This window comes from Hyla sarda, chromosome 1 (assembly GCF_029499605.1).
Source record: "Hyla sarda isolate aHylSar1 chromosome 1, aHylSar1.hap1, whole genome shotgun sequence".
Classification (NCBI taxonomy): Eukaryota; Metazoa; Chordata; class Amphibia; order Anura; family Hylidae; genus Hyla; species Hyla sarda.
This window is the reverse complement of record NC_079189.1, coordinates 113008161-113029914: the sequence shown is the minus strand read 5'-3', so window position 1 is coordinate 113029914 and position 21754 is coordinate 113008161. Positions and strand designations below refer to the sequence as shown.

General features: G+C 43.4%; 1 protein-coding gene across 21 annotated transcripts in view; it reads left to right on the top strand.

The window, feature by feature from the left end:
- The window catches only part of TENM3 (teneurin transmembrane protein 3), a 2657329-nt gene that overhangs the window by 2084280 nt on the left and 551295 nt on the right, over positions 1-21754 (top strand). The window contains exon 1 of one of the 21 annotated variants that reach the window (XM_056560530.1): positions 19115-19416. The exons of the other annotated variants lie outside the window; for them this stretch is intronic. The gene's annotated coding sequence lies outside the window, so the exon portion shown is untranslated. Of the gene's footprint in view, positions 1-19114; positions 19417-21754 lie in introns of those variants that run through there. 21 annotated transcript variants of the gene reach the window in all.

Below are 21754 nucleotides of genomic sequence, written 5' to 3'. Positions count from 1 at the left end.
CAAGGGGGGGGGGTGATTCGGACTTTTATTAGGGAAAGGGTTAAATCACATTTATTAACTTTTTTACACTTTTTTTTTTTTTTTGCAGTGTTAGAACTCCCATAGGGGGCTATAACACCACACACACCGATCTTTTACACTGATCATTGCAAAGCCATAGCTTTGCACTGATCAGTGTTATCGATGGTCGATTGCTCAAGCCTGCATCTCAGTCTTGGAGCAATCAATCGCCCATCGGACACGCCGGAGGAAGGTAAATGGACCTCCGCTCGTGTCCTAGCTGATCAGGACACCGCATTTTCACTGCAGTGGTCCCGATCAGCCCCACTGAGCAGCCGGGAAGCTTTTACTTTCGTTTTAGACTCAGCATTCACCTTTGAACTCTGTGTCTAAAGGGTTAATAGTGCGCGGCACCATGATTGCTGCCGCGCGCTATTAGCCCCGGGTCCCGGCTTCAGTTACATGCGGGACCAACCCGATATGACACGGCGTCACTGCGTGACCCCGCGTTATATCGCGGGAGCCAGCGGAGGACATAAATATACGTCCTTTGTCATTAATGGGTTAACGGAAAGCAAAACAAGTCATTGTCTAGGAAGAGTTCTTAGGATAGAGTAGTGGAAAGATCAGAAAGAGGAAGGTGACATCTGTTAAGAAGAATAATAAGAGGATATCTCCCTAATATAGGTTATATATAATGACTAGAGATGAGCGGATTTATGAAAAATTTTCAGCTGAATTTTCCGAAAAAATTTGGTTTGATCCAAATTTATTTGTGGCGAATGGATATTAAAAACGGCTATTTCTGGCTTACAGAGAGCCTCAATAGGGGTGTAGAACACTTTGCCTTGCTGTAACACACATAGGGTGTGTGCTGGGTTAGTGAAATAATACTCTTACTCAGTACGACATGCAGATCAGAGGTGTCGCTATTAGAATCACTGTCGCAGAGCAGCCCAATGACAGAGCCTGTAGATGACAGTGGCATCTAGTGGCTGAAAGACACAGCATGCAGGTGGCAGCAGCATGAGGAGAACACATAGTGGCTGAATGACACAGCGTGGAGTTGGCGGCAGCATGAGGAGACCATATAGTGGCTGAATGACACAGTGTGGAGGTGGCGGCAGCATGAGGAGAACATATAGTGGCTGAATGACACAGCCTGGAGGTGGCGGAAGCATGAGGAGATCATATAGTGGCTGAATGACACAGCGTGGAGGTGGCGGCAGCATGAGGAGAACAAATAGTGGCTGAATGACACAGCCTGGAATTGATGGCAGCATGAGGAGACCACATGGTGGCTGAATGACGCAGCCTGGAGTTAATGGCAGCATATAGTGGCTAAATGACACAGCCTGGAATTAGCGGCAGCATGAGAAGAACATATAGTGGCTGAATGACACAGCCTGGAGTTGGCAGCAGCATAAGGAGACCACATAGTGGCTGAATGACACAGCCTGCAGTTGGTGGAAGCATAAAGTGGCTGAATGTCACAGCCTGGAGTTTGCTGCAGCATGAGGAGAACATATAGTGGCTGAATGACACAGCCTGGAGTTGAAGGAAGCATTAGGAGACCATATAGTGGCTGATGACACAGCGTGGAGGCGGTGGAAGCATGAGGAGAACATATAATGGCTGAATGACACAGCCTGAAGGTGACAGCAGCATGAGAACATATGGTGGCAATATGAGACAGCCTGGAACTGGCATCAGCATGAGGAGAACATATGGTGGCAGAATGATACAGCCTGGAGGGGGCATCAGTATGAGGAGAACATATGGTGGCAGAATGAGACAGCCTGGAGCTGGCATCAGCACGAGGAGAACATATGGCGGCAAAATGAGACAGCCTGGAGGTGGTAGCAGCAGGAGGAAGGTGGGTAAAAAAGGAGAACTTGGCATCAGATGTGTGGCATCAGGCAGGTGGCAGGTTCAGAATAGTAGCTGAGATAGGTAGGCAGAAGAAAACAGTCTCTTTTGTAAAAGTGTTAGTGTGCCCAAGTAAGTATTGAGGATATGCATTACGTAAAACTTAACTTTTAATATTATGCTTAGGATAAAATATTTGGACTCAATTTAAAAAAAAGAAATCAAACAAAAGGAAAGGTGTGCAAAAACTAACATGTGCCACCTACACCACCAAGTATTGATGTAATGCAAAGATGTCTAAAAGTTGGAAGGGAATAATGTATGGTCCATTGTAACCGGTGGGGGTAAAAACTTCCTCTGTAATGCCCTACACTCGCATTATTAATTCCCTTCATGGCAAGTATTACTCGCCCTAAAAAGGGCAGCCCCACAGAGGAACCTCTCCATATTTCCACCTACAAACACTGCCATTTCCCAGATTTTAGGTAGAAATAGAGATTGGTTCCTGTGTGGGCCACCCTTTTAAGATGAGTAACATTTTCCTCAAAAAGGTGGAAGGGAACAATGTATTGTCCATTGTAGCAGGTAGGGGTATAAACTTTCCCTGTAAGTCCCACCTCTCGCCCTATTAATTCCCTTCTTTGCAAGTGTTACTCAACCTTAAAAGGGCAACCCCACACATGAAACTCTCTATTTCCACCAAAAAACCCTGGGAAATGGCAGTGTTTGTAGGGGGAAATAGGGAGAGGTTCCTGTGTGGGGCCACCCTTTTTAGGGCTAGTAGCACTTGCCAAGAAGGGTATTAACCCCTTAAGGACCAAGCGTTTTTCCATTTTTGCACTTACATTTTTTCCTCCGTACCTTTTAAGAATCATGCCCAAAAATCTACGATGAAACAAAAAAAACTAAAAAAATAATTTTGCGACAAAATTTTAAGAAAAAACACCATTTAGTAAATTTTGGGGGCTTCTGTTTCTACGCAATACATTTTTTCGGTAAAAATGACACCTTATCTTTATTCTGCATATGATTAAAATGATACCCTACTTATATACCGTATTTTTCGCCCTACAGGACGCTCCAGCGTATAAGACGCACCCAATTTATAGGTGCAAAATCTAAAAAAATAAAGATTCTGAACCCAACAGTGGCTGTCCGGGCATGCTGGGAGTTGTAGTTTTGCAACATCTGGAGGTCCGCAGGTTGAAGACCACTGGTATAGGAGGTAGTACTCACGTGTCCCCGCCGCTCCGGACGCGTCACCAGTGCCCTGGATGTCGCTCCATCATTGTCGCCGCATCCCCATGGTGCTCCGGACTTCTTCTTCCCCGGGATCCACGCTCTCATCACGCCGCCGTCATCACGCTGCTACGAACGCCGCTCCTATTGGATGACGGTGTGCGCTACGACGTGATGACGTCGCAGGAGAGCGCAGGGGACTGAGCAGCCGGGTTAGTGTTATTTTCGCTTCAGACGCGGCGGTCAGCTTTGATCGCCGCGTCTGAAGGGTTAATACAGGGCATCACCGCGATTGATGGCCGAAGGTATTCGCCGTATAAGACGCACCAACTTTTCCCCACAAGTTTTGGGGAAGAAAAAGTGCGTCTTATACGGTGAAAAATACGGTAGGTTTGATTTTGTCGTACTTCTGGAAAAAATCATAACTACATGCACGAAAATTAATATGTTTAAAATTGTCAAATTCTGACCCCTATAAGTTTTTATTTTTCCCCGTACGGGGCGGAATGGGTGCCCACTTTTTGTGCTGTGATCTGAAGTTTTTAGTGGTACCATTTTTATATTGATCTGACTTTTTGATCGCTTTGTATTCATTTTTTCATGATATAAAAAGTTACCAAAAATGCGCTATTTTGGACTTTGGAATTATTTTGCGCATACACCATTGACGTGTGGTTTAATTAACTATATATTTTTATTGTTCGGACATTTACGCTTGCGGCAATACCACATATGTTTATTTATATTTTTATTTACACTGTTTTTTTTAAATGGGAAAAGGGGGGGGGGTGATTCAAACTGTTCTTTGGGGAGGGGTTAAATAATCTTTTTTTGCTTTTTTTTTCACTTTTTTTGCATGCATGCATTACATTGATATCGAATATTGTTCAGTGCTATGCCATAGCATAGCATTGATCAGTGTTTCTGCCACTTGACTGCTCCTGCCTGGATCTAAGGCACGGATCAGTCGTTTGGCGATCGGACAGCGAGGAGGCAGGTAGGGATCCTCCTCGTGTCCTGCTAGCTGTTCAAGACGCCGCAATTTAACCGCGGCACCACTGAGCTAACTGGCAATGTTTACTTTTGTTTTAGACGCGTCCAAAGGGTTAATGTTGGACATCAGCCCAATTGGCGATGTCCAGCATTAGCCGTGGGTCCCGGTAGGATGCGCACTCATCTGCTAAGCGATGCCTCGTGAGCCGCAGATAGACGTTAAGATAGACCACAAGCTGAAAGCAGGGAGGGATGAAATAACTGTGATGTGTTCTGTTTGAAAAAAAAATCTGAATATTCGTAATTACAAATATTCTTAATGACGTATATATAGCGATATATTCGCCATATTTGCGAATATGTGAAATCCCCAATAAATATTTGAATTGAGAATATTTGAGCTCAACACTAGGAGGTGCAGGAGCATCTGGAGCGACAGAAGATGGGTATGACACACAGCTCCCTTCGGCTGAGGTGGTAGAGCCTTGACTGGCTGAAACAGGGAGCGGCGTGCCACTGGGTGATGCCGCAAGCTGGACTACGACATTGGAGCCATAGTTCTCCCAGGCCGCTTTATGGTGATGCTGCATATGTTGACGCAGGGCCGTGGTGCCAACATTGGGACCCTGGCCACGATTCACCTTCTGCAGACACATCTTGCATGTGGCCAGGTTAACATCCTTCAGATGCTGGATGAAGAACTGCCACACTGCCTAGTAGCTGATTTTTCCACAAACAGTGCACACTGATTGACTGCTACTGCCAAGGACTCCAGGAACCTCCCGGGAAGGTAGGCTGCCTTCAAGCAAGTGGTCTAACCCGGGCACATTTGGCTCCAGACTTTCCACTTCTGCCACCATGCTGACTGCCAACCATCTACCACCTTGCTGGCTCAGCTGCTCTCTCACGGGCAACCTGCAACATTCATCTTCTTCTTATGATGATGAAGCCCCTTCTGCACCCAACTCCCAAGTACAATTGGCTTCATCATTGAGTTGTGTCTGCATGTCACTGATGTCCTCCTCAGGTTCCTCAACAGTGTCTGCTTGAGGAGCCTGAATGCTCGCAACACCACCTCCCACGCCACTCTCATCAGTACTTGTCTGCCTAGCGGAGGAAGCGGCGGATGTCTCCTCCTGCTTGGCTGAGCAGCAGCTGCTGACTGTCCTCCAGTAGATCATCCTCACTAAATAATGGAGCTGAACCCATTGCATAAGATAATTCTGTGGGTGAGGAAATAGCATAGGATAGAGGCAATGAGAGGACAGGGACTGCTCCCGTGCCATGCCAACTGAGGGTTGTGTCTGAGGAACCCACCGACTGTTGACTGGGGGTGTCAGATGTCACATATGATTAAGTGGATGACCATGTTAACCAATTGATGACAGCAGATGGGTTGCCACTCCTCTGTGCATGTCCGGCCACTTCTCTGCCTGACATACCTAGTGTGTATATGAGGCAAGGACAATGCACTCTCCACTACGCTTAAAACAGTAAGTGTGTACAACACCAGCAGGTGTGTACTTTTGGCTGGCCTTTCACAGTATCTAGGCCCTAAAAACTTTTACAGGAACAAAATAGTACACCGCTTAGATGTACATATGTGGTATGCACTTACGAGGGGAGGACAGTGAGCTACAGTACACTTAAAACAGTATTTGTGTACAACACCAGCTGGTGTGTACTTTTGCCTGGCATTTCACAGTATCTAGGCCCTTAATACTTTAAAAGGAACAAAATAATACACCACTTATATGTACGTATGTGGTATGCACTTAAAAGGGAGGACTAAGCAGAGCTAATTTCTTTCAAAAACCATTCCCCGTCTGTCTCCAGGTTGGGTGTGGTTTTCCAGCTCAGTTCCATTGAAGTGAATGGAGCCAAGTGGTAATACCACACCCAACCTAGAGACAGACAGGGAGCTGTTTTTGAAATAAATTAGCTCTGTTTTTCCATTCCTGGATGACCCCTTTAACCTATTTGTATGTTTTTGGAGTATGGGAGGAAACCCATGCAAGTGGGAGAATGTACGAACTTCATGCAGATATGGTCCGTTGAGCTCAGGACCCCGGAATTGTAAGGAAACAGTACAGACCACTAAGCTCTCATGCTGCCCATAAATTCTACAAAATATTGGACCTGTTATTTACACTTTTTGTTATAATGTTTACATAAATATCTATATACACTTAACAATGGAACATTAAGTAAAAATCCATTGAGAGCACCAACAAGTGTAATGTGTATGTACAAAGATTTCAAGATTTCACATTTTCTGATTATACATACTATATATACTGAACAAAAGGAACTGCACATAAAATATTTAAGTTCTCTGTCAACTACTTATACTCTGGAATACCCAGTAGCCATCACTTGTATCTGTACAGCTCTGCTTGCCTATTCTTTAAGCAACTATTTAACCTCTTCAGCACTTTCATCAAAATTTCATTTAGACCAAGAAAGATTTCTTACGATTGCACACAGCAGCACGTTTCATCCGCCTCTTTTAATGCGCTATATCTTTGACAGCTTTCACAGATGAGAGACTTGTAAATCAGTTTCCTGCATAGCAGAAGCTTGTCACCGAGCAATCATTTTGGTCATTAAACAGGTATTATTGTTATGTATTTTTTAAGTATCGTCATGAATACGCCTTTAAACAACGATGTGCGATTAAGCAGATGCTATTACTTTTCCAGAGACATAACTGTTGTCTAGAAAGATCTTGGCAGTTAAGGGTTTAGTGTCTGGAGTATAAAAATTGAACATTTTCCAAATCTTATTGAGGCTACTCAAGTTAGTTCAAGTTAGATTCATTGACATCAGACATTTGTATCAAAGATGCCCAACCTTTGTGTAGGATGGGAGCAGTGGCATTGGTGACTATTGTCTGGCTTTGTGCTGCTATCTTTCAGGCATAGGGTCTCTGAACCTACTGTACATCCCCGTATATGGAACAGACAGCTGGAAACAGCATGTCTAGCTCTATAACCTTACTGACTGCTTCCTAAGTGTTAAAGAGACTGTTAAAGGGGTACTCTGCCCCAAGACATCTTATCCCCTATCCAGAGGATAGAGGATAAAATTTCTGATCTCCCTGTTTCACCTGGTGTTCGTGACATCATGGCGGCTCCCTGCTCGTGATGTCACGGCCACGCCCCCTCAATCCAAGTCTATGGGAGGGGGCTTGATGTCCGTCATGCCCCTTCCCATAGACTTGCATTGAGGGGGCATGGCCATGACATCAAGAGCGGGGCGTGACTGTGATGTCACAAGCCTCTGCTCCGCATCACCAGACATCCAGCACAGAGTGAAGTTCGCTCCGTGCACCGGATGTATGGGGTGCAGCAGCGGGGATTGCGTGGGGTCCCCTGCGATCAGACATCTTATCCCCTATCCTTTGGAAGATGGCAGATGAAATCAAACATCCCTAATCCTTTGTTTCGGTGTGAGAAAAGTGTCTGGCAGTGGCTTATTCCCCTCTCTCCACAGTTATCTCATGCATGTAGCCAGTTTTAACCTGTCTTTTCATTCCAGTTCTACCACTGAGACGTATAAATGTCAAATAATATATTACAGACTTGTGGACCAAATGTTTCTTTTGATACCGGACCTCCGCAATGTCTAGTTTTTAGAGTAAAGGAAAAAGTCACAGTGGTCGGCACTACAACCCAACAAGCCAACACTGGAATATGGCCTGGCTCCAAGACAACAGTGTTGTTGCATCCAAATACAAGAAGAATCCTCTTCTGTGGTGCTAAAACAAGTAAAATAAACATACTTCATATAGCAAATGTCCAGAAATAGAAAAGATGGGAAGCACTCACTCACCAAAGGAGAGTAGAAACACTTCTTTATTCAGTGCAATCTTCACGGTGCAGTCCTCATCGGTTTGATAAGATGTCTAAGGGCAGAGTACCTCTTTAAGCATTTTGCCAAGTGATAACATTTGAAATAATAAAGTCTGTAACAGAACATGCCCTAAATCTATATACAAAATTGTGCAACATAAAATACATAGTTTATACAATACATGTGAACATACGTCAGACTCGAGGGTTGAGGGTTTGGGGAAAGGTGCTGCACGCACGAGCAACAGATATTACTCATCTATAGTGACATGCCATGTGCCTGTCCGTTTTAATTTAATACTGCACTGTGAAGATTGCACTGAATAAAATAAATGTTTCTACTCTCCTCTGGTGAGTGCTTCCCATCTTTTCTATTTCTGGACATTTGCTATATGAAGTATGTTTATCTTACGGGTTTTAGCACCACAGAAGAGGATTCTCCTTGTATTTGGATACATTAATGCTGTTGTCTTGGAGCCAAGCCATTTTCCTGTGTTGGCTTGTAGGGTTGTAGTGCCGACCGCTGTGACTTTTTCCTCTACTCTTAAAGAAACCTAAAAACTAGACATTGCGGAGGTCCAGTATCAAAAGATACATTTGATCCACAAGTCTGTAATACATTACTTGACATTGATACGTCTCAGTGGTAGAACTGGAATGAAGTGACAGGTTAAAACTGGCCACACGCATGAGATAACTGCTTATGTGTATGGAGAGAGGGGAATAAGCCACTGCCAGACACTTTTGACAGCAGCTTATCTCACACGGGAACAAAGGATTAGGGATGTTGGATTTCATTTGCCATCAGGGGACTTTTATATGGCCTCCCCATACAGATTAGCTCCCACTAAAATCAGCAGGTATGGACAAATCTGAGCTAATGTGTATGGCTGGCTTTAGTATGTGGTATATGTGCTTTTTTTTTTTGATAACTATAACTAGTGTCATTGGATATAAGCCATCACAATATGAATACTACCAAGCCATAACCACCTTTCATGAAGTCAAAACTGGTAAAATGAATTTAAAACATTCTGCATTTGATTTATACAGTTTCATCCACAGCCATCATTCTATTTCCATAGTGTATAAGACAGATATATAAGCCCTCATGTAAATTCATTGGTCCAGATTTATCAATCTGCAGAAAACCCAAATTGTCTATTTTTCCCATAACAACCAATCACAGCTCAGCTATTAATTTACCAGAGCCTGTGAGGATATGAAAGCTGAGCTGTGATAGGTTGTTATCGGCAAAAGTGGGCCATTTCATGGAACTGGTAAATCTGGGCCAGTCATGGAAATCAGCATTGATCTCATTTATTTCAGTAATGTTTTAGGAATTGACTTTGCTAAGGTTCATGTTCAAACAGAGCAGCATTATTACTTCTTTTTGTAACTAACATTGGGATTCAGCAAAAAAATAGAAAACATAATGGCGTTTTTACTGGTAGTAGATATGTCATAAAAATGGTCTCCCTCATGCTACACGAATGACACATATACCAGTGTTTCCCAACCAGTGTGCCTCCAGTTGTTGCAAAACTACAACTCCCAGCATGCCCGTACAGCTGTTGGCTGCCCTACACAGTGACTATTTTCATAGGCTCTATTAAAGGGTACCTCTCATCAAAAAAACTTTTGATATATTATAGATTAATGTGTGCAGAATAACTTTACAATTGCATGTTATTAAAAAATATGCTTCTTTCTATTTAATTTTCCACTTTGAAGAAATGACCACTAGGGGTCTCCCTACCAGTCCTGGCAGCAAGCATTTCAGACTCATGCTGGAGTCCTAAACACTACGAGCTGCCAGTCTGCTTTGTTCACAAAGGAGAACACTCAGAGCTGCCAGCCTGCTTTGTTCACAGCCTGTTTGGCTGTGAACAAAGCAGGCTGGCAGCTCTGAGTGTTTAGGACTCCAGCATGAGTCAGAAATGCTTGCTGACAGGACTGATCGGGAAAATACAATAGAAAGAAACATATTTTTTCATTAACATGCTATTGGAAAGTTATTCAACATTCATTAATCTAAAATATATCAAAAGTTTATTTGATGAGAGGTACCCTTTAAGGCATGGGATGTTATAGAAAGGGGAAACAAAGATACAAAAATATGGAAAGCGCTCACCTCCTCCATGCTCGTGCAATCAGTCCTCCTTCACTGCCTCCCTCCAGAATAGAAAAAATCCAAGTGTAGTCACAGCACCGGTAAAATATCCATATATTAGAAATCCATTAAAAATTTAGGAGATACAAAAAGGTGCAACCAGCATGCTGGAGGTTGAAACCTCTCCTTCTGACGTGTTTCCACCCTACTGGGCCTTAGTCATGACTAAGGCCCGGTAGGGCGGAAACGCGTCAGAGGGGGAGGTTTCGACCTCCAGCATGCTGGTTGCACCTTTTTGTATCTCCTGAATTTTTAATGGATTTCTAATATATGGATATTTTACCGGTGCAGTGACTACACATGGATTTTTCTATGTTATAGAAAGGGTTCACTATTGGGACCTCCATACATTATCCAGAGCAGAAAGCTGCTAGTAAAGAACAGCTCAGTCATACCTTAAATAGTTTAACCTTTCATTTACATGGACGGAATATAATACAGCAATAAGGCCAGACACGGCTTCATTACAAAAGTCTATCCTCACATAAGAGTCTCTTAAAATTCTTTTCTGTGGTGATGATCAAGGCAAAAGTGGATTATATTCCTTTAATTGTTATGCCGTACAAATAATATAGGAACCTGTTAAAAAAAAGCTATAGATTTTGTTCGCTATAGCATAAAGTCCATTTCACTGTGAATCTATAAACCAAGGAGATTTTTTTTTTTTTTTACTAATAAAAACGACATGTATTTTTTATTACTTTATAATTAAAGGGATATTCCAGGCCAAAACTTTTTTTTTATATATCAACTGGCTCAGGAAATTTAGACAGATTTGTAAATTACTTCTATTAAAAAATCTTAATCCTTCCAATAGTTATTAGCTTCTGAAGTTGAGTTGTTGTTTTCTGTCTAACTGCTTTCTGATGACTCACGTCCCAGGAGCTGTGCAGTTCCTATGGGGATATTTTCCCATCATACACAGCTCCCGGGACGTGATATCATCATTGAGCAGTTAGACAAAAAACTTCAGAAGCTAATAACTATTGGAAGGATTAAAAATTTTTTTTATAGAAGTAATTTACAAATCTGTTTAACTTTCCGAAGCCAGTTGATATATAAAAAACGTTTTTGCCTGGAATACCCCTTTAACCACTGCATCCTGGATACAACATGCTATGTCATAATACATCCAGCTCTGTTAGCTCAGTATCGAGTAATAAGAAAGCCTTGGAAAGGGGCAGTATGTGGCCATCAGAGGGCGCTTTTTATAATAATCGAATGACTGTGAACACTAGGACTGAATCCATTCAGATTGGGATTATGATTGGATTGTGAACAGTAAATCCTGCTATTTTGTTTCTATCAGTACTCTAAGCAATATATACTCCATATATACTCAATTATAAGCCGAGTTTTTTAACATGATTTTTCGTGCTGAAAACACCCCGCCTCGGCTTATACTCGAGTGAATTCTCCGCCTGTCAATCCCTTCTCAGTGGTCTTCAACCTGCGGACCTCCAGATGTTGCAAAACTACAACTCCCAGCATGCCCGGACAGCCATCGGCTGTCCGGGCATGCTGGGAGTTGTAGTTTTGAAACATCTGGAGGTCCGCAGGTTGAAGACCACTGTGGCCTTCGTCATCATCCAGACCCCCCTTTAGTTTTCTACTCACCTCACCTCGGTGGGAAGGAAGGGTGAGCTGGTCCGGGCCATCTATGCTGCGGGGACCGTCCGGTGGAGAGGGTTAGTTGTGCCGGGCTGTCCGTTTTCACGGGAAGCCCTCTTCTCCACTCCTGGCCGGCCCCGGCCTAGTGACGTTGCCTTGATGACGACGCATAGGGACGTCCGTGTGTGCGTCATCATCAAGGCAACGTCACTAGTCCGGGGCCGGCCAGGAGCGGAGAAGAGGGCCTCCCGGTAAAAATGGACCGCCTGGAACGACTAACCCTCCCCACCGGATGGTCCCTGCAGCATAGATGGCCCGGACCAGCTCACCCTTACTTCCAACCGAGGGGAGGTAAGTAGAAAACTAAAGGGGGGTCTGGATGATGACGAAGGCCGCAGTGGTCTTCAACCTGCGGACCTCCAGATGTTTCAAAACTACAACTCCCAGCATGCCCGGACAGCAGATGGCTGTCCGGGCATGCTGGGAGTTGTAGTTTTGCAACATCTGGAGGTCCGCAGGTTGAACACCACTGATGAAGGGATTGACAGGCGGTGATAATGAAGGGGGGATGATGATGAGGGGGATGATGACAGGGTCATGATGATGGGGTGAAAATGACAGGGGGATGATGACGGGGGTGATAATGACAGGCAGATGATGATGGGGGTGATGATGACAGGGGGGGTGATGTATTTCCCACCCTAGGCTTATAGTTCAGTCAATAACTTTTCCTGGGTTTTTAGGGGTGAAATTAGGGGCCTCGGCTTATATTCGGGTCGGCTTATACTCGAGTATGTACGGTATACGTAGTGTCGTGAATTATTATTGTATTTTTAGTTACGTTTAGTTGCCCTATCCTTAAGATATTGCCCTACACGCTGCTAAAATATCTGGAGAATGTCCCATTTTATCTGGCTCGCCATATGGTTTCCGTTTGCTCCGCATAAGCACATAACCCCTATAGAGTTCTAAGAGTTATGTTTGAGTTATTTGACATTGCACGAGACATACATTTTTGATGCAATAACCTGACAGTAATGGAACAGTGCAGCCCGGCATGACATGAAGTGGTCAGCGGTGGATACCTGTGATGTATGGGAGCTCTGCAGGCTTCAGCTCTGTCTTGGTCTTCTTTGATGAAAGCTGAAAGGACTGGAGTTTCTTGAGGTTGCACTAGTTCTTACAAAAAGCAGCATAATGTTGGGAGAAATGGTTATCTATATATTTATTTATTTACGTATTAATCTGCAACATGTCAAAGCAATCTTTTGTGTTTTGAAGCTCGCTGTGAGTTTTTCTATGGTGTTTTCCCTCATGGTTTTTTGGCACACTGTGTGTCATCTTTAAAGGCTCTAATCAGCAGATGAAAAGAGTTTTTTGTCTTTTCCCTTTCTTTAGTAATCAGACTTTGCCTGGCTACCTAATATCTGAAACTAACTAGGCTTGAGAGGAAACTTGTTTTCCCCATTTTAGTGAAGATTCTTTGATGTTTTATGCCCTTATCAGAAATACATCAGGCAATCTTAGCCTCTCCGCATATGGTAAGACGTTACTTCCAGTATCGGCTGCTGACCATGGATGCAAAGAGACAGCACACCTGGAGGGGGGTCATACATTATAATGAATATAATATATAAACCAGCAGGAATAATTCAATAATAATCTGCATTGTTGGATGTTTTTGCTCATATTCACAGAAGCCTATAGTCTCTCTGTAATGCAGGCTCCGGCTGTTATGATCTGCAGTGTAGTGCATTGAGAGAATACAGGCTGATGTACCCTGCAGATCTCACCCAGGCAATTGTTCACGTCTGTGATCATCAGATCTTCCCCACAACATTTTAAAGGTTAACAGGTTTTGAAATAATTTTTGAATTATTTCCCTAATATACTAACAGTGAGTGATCTGATTTATTACATTAAAGGGGTACTCCGCAGCTCAGCATTTGGAACAAACTGTTCCAAACGCTGGAGCTGGCGCTGGGGGCTCGCTATGTCATAGCTCCGCCCCTCATGATGCCATGCCCCACCCCATCAATGCAAGTCTATGGGAGGGGGCGTGCCGGCCGTCACGCCCCCTTCCACAGACTTGCATTGAGGGGGCGTGACGTGACGTCATGAGGGGGGCTATGACATTACAAGCTCCCGGTGCCGGCTGTAGCGTTCGGAAGTTTGTTCCAAATGCTGAGCAGTGGAGTACCCCTTTAAATGGGCACTTTTGATATGCTGTAGAGACATGTCAAAAGTTTTGATCGATCACAGTCTGAGTGTTCAAAACCTGACCGATCGCTAGAAGGGCGTGGTAAGTGAGGCATCTATGTTATCATCCGGCTCATTCTAGAGATCGGTCGGGGTCTGAACACTCAGAGCCTGACCTATTAAAACTTTTGACTTTAAACAACAGGAACACCTTTTTAAAGCTTATGTTTTATAAAGCAGCATGTACACTTTAACGTTTCATGGCAAAGTTTAGTCACTTCCATTTAGAGGTTTCATGTAGGAACGTATAAACGTACAAAATGATGGCATGTCCTGTATTGTTATTTTTCTCTTATGATAGATATGTGTTCATCCTAGGCACGTTTATTAACTACATCTCCTGGCAGGCCTGCTGCAAGGATTTTTGCCATCCTAGGCGAAAGCTAATTTTGCTGCCCCTTGACCCCACCCATTGACTGTTCTAGATATATGGATGCGCGTGTGATGTCAGGATGTTGGACGGACCTTACATTAGTGATCGCTCCTGTCTGCCTTGGAGGTGATGCTGCACTCTTCCAGAAGGCTTAAAAAAGCAGCTTATCATAGTACAGGTGGGGTGGGGGTAGCGTTAGGTTTTGCTTGATAGGCAGGTGCTTTGGATGGGCAGGTGCATCGGATGCTGGCTAACCTTATTGCAGCAGGCAGAGCCGCACCCCCATCAATAGGGCACTCTTCGACATTGCTTTTTGATCTTCACCCCAACTAATTTCTGTGGGTCAAGCTGGTGATAACATGACCAGGTTACAGTAACAAAAGGCATAGATGCATCTTTTCTGGAATGAAACGACCGCTGCCATAGTTCTAGAGAGGTGCATGAGTGCTTCTTTAAACTTTTCAACATTTTGCAGCCCATTTTTTGTTTTTATTAATATATTTTTGAAGGTGAGGTCCCCGGATCATCACACAACATTCCAGATGTGGTCTAACTAGAGCTCTATGCAGTAGGCTAACTCTATTCCTACTGGTGATTCCTCTAGCTATAGAGCTAAGCATTTGACTTGTTTTCTATGGCCTGGTCACGGAAATCAGTTCCCCTAAATCCTTTTATTGTGAGGTCTTTGGTAACAAAGAACTGCCAATACGATTCTCAGAAGGAGGATTCCTTGTTGTCAAATGCATTATACCACAATTAGAAACATTGAACTGAATTGGTCATTTATTAAATAAATATGTATCCAATATAGCTAAATTGTAAACTCTTGTAGACAGGACCAGCTCTCTTTTTGTTTAATTGATTATTAATTTTGTTTATTGACATTTAATTTATTACTTTCTCAATTGTAACGTTCTGAAGAATATGTTGATGCTACATAAAGATTGGATTATAAGTATTATTGTTTTCACAATTTCCTTTTCAACAGCCACATTGCATATCCATGTAGGCAAAGATCTCCAAGGTCATCAATGGTATTGCAGGTTGATTTATATATTTCCTGTTAGTTTTTAGTCACTCATTATGGGCTTGGTAATATAACTGCCTGTCACAGGTAGCGCTGTGGCCAGACTTGCCAGCCGTTAGCGCACTCCTGTCCCTGCTGCCGTCGGTGCTGCGGTTCGCATCTCGCAATTCGACCGCTGAATCATCACTTACCTCCTTGTCTCTGTCCTCTCCCCTCTCCGTGTCTGCCGGTGCATGAGTCCCCCCCTTCTAGGGTGCGTGTGTGCCGGCTCTTCAAGATTTAAAAGGCCAGCGCACCATTGATAGGTGCTTGTCTGTATTCACCCTATTTAACCCCGCACTTCCTCAGATCCTTGCCGGATCTTTGTGCTCACTAGCCTAAGAGAAAATGTTCCTGATTGTGTATTGTCTTACTGTGTACCAGACCTCCTAGCTACGTTCTTGACCTTGCACCTGGGCCGCTTGCCCTAACCTTCTGCCTGTCCTTACTTCACAATTGCCTGTGTGGACGAGTCGTATCAGGGGTAGCGACCTGGGTGCCACCTGCCACTGCAAGTCCATCCCGCTTTGCAGTGGGATCTGGTGAAAACCACCAGCACCTTAGACTCCGCTCCCTGGTATGGTCCACGCCATCATCCTCACAGGTTCAGCCGATCCACTTCACCACTGCTGTTACACTGCCCCTTCATATAGAAACCAGGGTTGTAATTTCTGTCACCCGCAACTTATCTAGTGAGAGTCTGAGACACAGAGTGACACAGGACTAAGATAAAGATGCTGTCAGGTACAAAAATGTATATTTAATCGACAGGGATACACAGGGAGGAAAGAGGTACATTTCCTTGATAAGAAGAGAATATGACAGAATTCCCTTTAAAACCTGAATTCAGAGGAGCTTCTGTTGCCTAGCATTATCTCCTTACTAGGTTCATATTCAGTTCATCTATTTGTGAATAGGAAAGTAATAGTATTCATGTAATTGGTGGAGAACAGAATTGCTAATTATTAACTCATCTTTAATAATATTTCAAGTGCTTTGGTTTAATGTTTTATGGCCAAATTAAAGTTCTGTCAAAGCAGTTCTCATGTACTTCTGTTAGCAGTTCAACCTTAGCCTATAAAGCATAAACCGTACAATTTTACCGTACAATAGTGAAATGTACAATGGTGAAGTCTTTTTGTCTGTGGCATAGCTGAGAGCAAAGTGTAAGAAGCAGAAAAAGGCTACAGAATTGTGATTTATATATAAAAGGATTGTGTATTCTGCAACTTAAAACTCTCATCCTGTCTGTAGTCATTAAGTGAAATGATTAAAGGAGCAAAATTAAAGGAGCTTTCTGGAACATTAAAGTTGATGGCCTATCCAAAGGCTATCCACATATGCATATCAATATTTCTAAATGACAAAAGCCACCATATTTGGTTTACCAATCCCCTAGAGCTGATGTGCCAACTCTTTCTTAGTCACATGGCCAGTGTTTACATACTACCCCCCATCCCTCGAATGGTTTGTTGCGTAATCATAGGCCATGCCTCATTGCTATAGCCAAGATAAAAGAGACCGTCGAGGAAGCAGGAAGCAGGGTAACCTCAGTATGGGGGTGCCAGGGTATTGGTTAGGGGATTATACTTTATACATGATCAGATGTTCTTTGACTAGCAGAATTTTAAGAGGAAATCCCAGCAGATTTTGGTCAGAATTGCTACGCAAATTTTGGCAGCTGTTGTATGTGAAGGTACCTCAGTATTGCATACTGATAGCCAGAGGTGTTGTTATCTGTGAAAAGTTCCCTCCATATACCATGTGCTATGCTTGAGCAGTTCAGATAGAGATGAGTAACAGATAGTTTCCATTAAACATTGATAGAGACAATGCAATTTTCATGCTGTGCACACACAGCACATTTAGCCCATATATTTCCCGGTTATTCAGTAAAAAATACATAGACTTTCTCCCTTTGACAGAGAATTCCAGACTTTGGAATTGACACAAGCTGAAGTTAAGGCTTTTGTGTTATGGGAATATCCCGGGATGATGACAGGTGTGATAATTACAGACGCAGTCAATTAGGTAGACTAAGTAGAATACAGTCAGGATATCCTCCAGGCACCATCTATACAACACTACAGACTTATACTGTATGTGCAGGCTTATCTCCAGCACTTCAGTCAACATCCTGTAATAAACCATTGTCATTATAAGTAGTAGTCGTATTCTCATGGGCCCAAAAGACCATCTGAACAGCATCTCTCCAGAATGTATCCGTCTTCTGTTTGGGTTCTTGAGACATTTTTGCTAAATCCTCTCATCATCATTTCTCTGATTTAATCTATTTATCTTGTCTAATGTTATACGATGTACATAGAGATGCAGCAGAGTTAAATCTGTTATTTAGAAAAAAATAAAAACTCAAGTGATGTCAAAATGTTTTAGAACATTAGATTATCTGTTGCAAAAGGAAACACAGTCTGTTGGCACTCACCTCTTTCAGTCTTCACTCTTTCTCCCTCTCTCAGAGCCACAGCTGTGAACGATCAGCGTACAGGTGTCACTGCCTTGCGGTGGAAATAGATCGGTGCCTCTGCCCATGTAGATAAGCCAATCAAATGTAACATAGGAAGAAATAACGGGTCACGGATCAATGCAAACACTGACTTCTTTGTTCTTCAGGTGCGTGTACACAACACAGGAGCCAGGGTGCTGGATCAAAACAGGTACGTGATAGTTATTTCGTCCTGTGTGTTAAGCGCCAGACACTCGCGAAATAGCTATCGTGTACCTGCCTTGATCAGGTGCTGGAACACAGGCGCAAAATAGCTATCGTGCACCTGTCTTGATCAGGTGCAAGGACACAGACGCGAAGTAGCTATCACTCACCTGTCTTTATCCGGTGCCGGGACACAGACGTGAAATAACTATCGCGCACCTGTCTTGATCAGGTGACAGGACACAGGCACGAAATAGCTATCGCACACGTGTCTTGATCAGGTTTAGGGACACAGGCGCAAAATAGGTATCGTGCACCTGTCTTGATCAGGTGCAGGGACACAGGCGCGAAATAGCTATCAGGCACTTGTCTTGATCAGGTGTCGGGACACAGGCGACGGGGCGCCGAATCAAGACAGGTGCATGATAGCTATTTTGTGCCAAGTCTGGCGCTGAAGCTGCAGTCGTGCGCAAAATAGCTATCATGCACCTGTCTTGATCCGCTGCCTCGACCCCCCGACACCTGTGTTGTGTACATGCACCTGAAGAATAAAGAAGCCGGTTGGTGTTTGCATCGATCTGTGAGTGCTCCCCGTTATTTCTTCCTGTGTTACATTATCTGTGCTATGAGTAGATATAATTCAGCTTGGATAAAATAATTAGCCAATTAATCTCCGCCACATGTTTACTAAAATGAAAATATGTTTAGAATAAAGAAATAAATAACACCGAGGGAACTAGTTATTTACTAATACAATAAGGGAGAAAGGGTAAAGACAGCACTGGACAGACTCCTATAGCTCCGAATTATGGCTGCTGAAGGGCTCTGTTCAGTAGGTGTCACCTCTGACAGGTGAGCACCACCAGCCTAGGTAAATAGAATTGTGTTGTGCTAGGAAGAGTTAAAGGGATCCAGGCTCTTCCCCCTCCTCCTGCCTGGGTGTAAACAGAGAAGTCTCAGCCTATCATGTCTGATTGCTGCTCAGTGCTTGAAGAGAAAGCCAGACTCTGTAACGTGATACATTATAGACTGGTTCAACTAGCACAGGCTGAGCTCTTCCACTCACATACACACAGGCGTGCAGGACCAGCAACAGGGAAGGTGCCCATAATATTAGCCTGGCAAGCCTGAAGCACTGGCACAGACGAGAGAAGTGGGCATCTCCATCCTTCCGATACTGAACCTTGCTTGGTGTGCTTCTGCTGGAATGGGAGGAGGCTGTGTGTGCTAGAATCTCTACACAAGCACCATTAGCATCTGAAATGAGGTGGCTTTTTAACCCTTGAGGAAGCAAAAACAAGAAACCTAGAGGTAAAGGACTTTATACCTTGCTTTTGTTTGACTGAGCTTGTAGTGCTTGTGAATAGTAGCAGGCTACCTGTTTCTGCATTGGATGGGGATGCTTTCATTCTGTACCTATAACTGCCCTTTAGCACACTCATTCCTTTGTTTTAGCATGGAGCTAGATGACTCTGTAGTGCACCTACAGTAGTAGGTAAGACTGCCTTCAAGGAAAGGTCCAGCAGAGCATGTCTTATCAGTCAGTCTGAGGCAGGCAGGGCTTGAACTGTACTGCAGTCCTTTGTGGTGAACCTCATCTGTTACTCACTATTTCATTCACACTAGGGTGCTCCCCCACCCCCAAAGAACCCATGCCTTCCAAGCTGGGTCCCAGACAGATTAGGGCTCTTACTAGCCAATGCATGAGGCCAGGCGCAGGTAATGTAGCAGGATAAAGCATGGCTGTGACAGTACTGAGGGAATAAATAGTGCTTATTGTTTGCCCATTCCCAACGCCAGCTTGTTGGAGTGTGTGTCTAATTGACAGTGTGTGCAGAATACGGCTGTGCCACAAAGTAATTTAGGGTTCTTCACGGCTTCAGTATAATCATATGCATTGCCCTGAGATTGTGCAGTTGAAGATTTGATCCCATCTCAGTGGAGTGGAAATACTTTCTGTAATTGAAAGCAGATTCACGTCTGCAGTTGTGCGAGCCAAGGTTTTCATTCTTAAAATAAACCTTTTGTTCTCCAAACTTTAAAATGATTCCTGAAGGCTGGCGGAGAGTTATGTTTGACAATGATTCATTTAGGGTAATAAATTGTATCTAAATACAGCAGGAGTTAGATCAACATTATGTTGTCTGCTTGATTTAACAAATCTCCCCTCTCTGCATTGCAAGTCCCAGCATATATTTTATCTGAGATATTGTACGTTTCCTCTGCACAGTCAATGTATATATATTTCCAGAGATAGAACTGGAGATATACCTGTCAGGCTGTGGACCTAGACCTCAGATAGCATGTTGAATGCATTTCTCTTTCCACCGCTTCCTCCACTGTTATTCGGTTAAACTATGTTGGTTTCCAACTTCACATATTATTGAATTTAATTCAGAGTGATGGTATTTATGTTCCTTTTTCATCTGCTCTTTATTAACTCTGCATCCCCTCCACCCCCGGCATTGCTTTAAAAAGAAAAAAAAAAATCCTATGCAGGCATTTTAAATTCCAGTTTGAATGCTCGGGTATGATTCCTGCAGACAAAGACTTAAGTGATTCTCTCTCCATGTGTATCTTGTGAACAATAAGGTTCCAGTGAAGGACACACAGCCAGGGAGAAACCAGCAGCATTTCCATTTCCAAAAGTTTATCTTATTTATTTGCTATTATAGATGTCTCATTTCCTGCTCTGATGCTCGGGTTATGCCCAAGCATCTGATGTGCCTAGGCGAAATGAGCCCATAAAGCACTTACTCTAGGTAGAAACCTTTTATGCAATGGCTTCTGTGTGTTAATAGGAGGAACCCAGTTATATATTTTACTGGCAGGTTCTAATGTTGTTCCTCTTTAATAATTCATGGTGGTATATGTGTGTGTGTGTGCGTTCAGACTCTCCCAGCAGTCTGCGTGCAGTCTCCTGGCAGTGAAAGAGTTAGCACCTGCACCGTCTGATGGAGTATAAAAGTGTAGCACATTGTATAAATTAATAAAGTGTTTGCCCTTTTTATTGGGGTAGCTGGCATGTACCCCAGAATTCCTGGGCATTTTTAACTTTGTGGTCCGCGCTTCCTGAGATTGATGAATGCCTCACAGAGATGGTGCAGATCTGCAGAATGATTTAACTGGACTTGCTTAGGTTTCTGGAAGTCTTGGAAGGCTGTTCATTTGTAGCCTAGCCTTCCTTATGGGGATTCAGTTATAAACAGAGGAAAAGCAGTCTTCGGTGTATGATTAAAATACCTGTGAACATCTGATATTCTGCACAGGGTGCCTGATGAAGTGCGACCTGATGTATATAGTGATTTATTTTACTGTACGTTGCACTGTGACTCCAGCATCTATACCACATTCATAGCTAGGGGGATCCGACGTTGCATTGACTGCCAATACCTTGCAGTCTCAATCCTGCAGTAAAGGGGCTAGGGAAACTTTTTCCCAGGTTAACTCCACTGTTTTTACTAAGGCCTGTTTACAGCACAGCTGGGACTTGTTGGTTCCTGCCGGAGTAAATCTTAATCACGTTGCAAAATCAAATCCTTCATGCTAAATAACTTGATTTGGGTGGAACCAGAATGAAATAAGTGCTAGGCCTGTGATAGCTCAGGGCGTCTTGTAACTCGTATGCTGCACAGATGACCATTGGCAT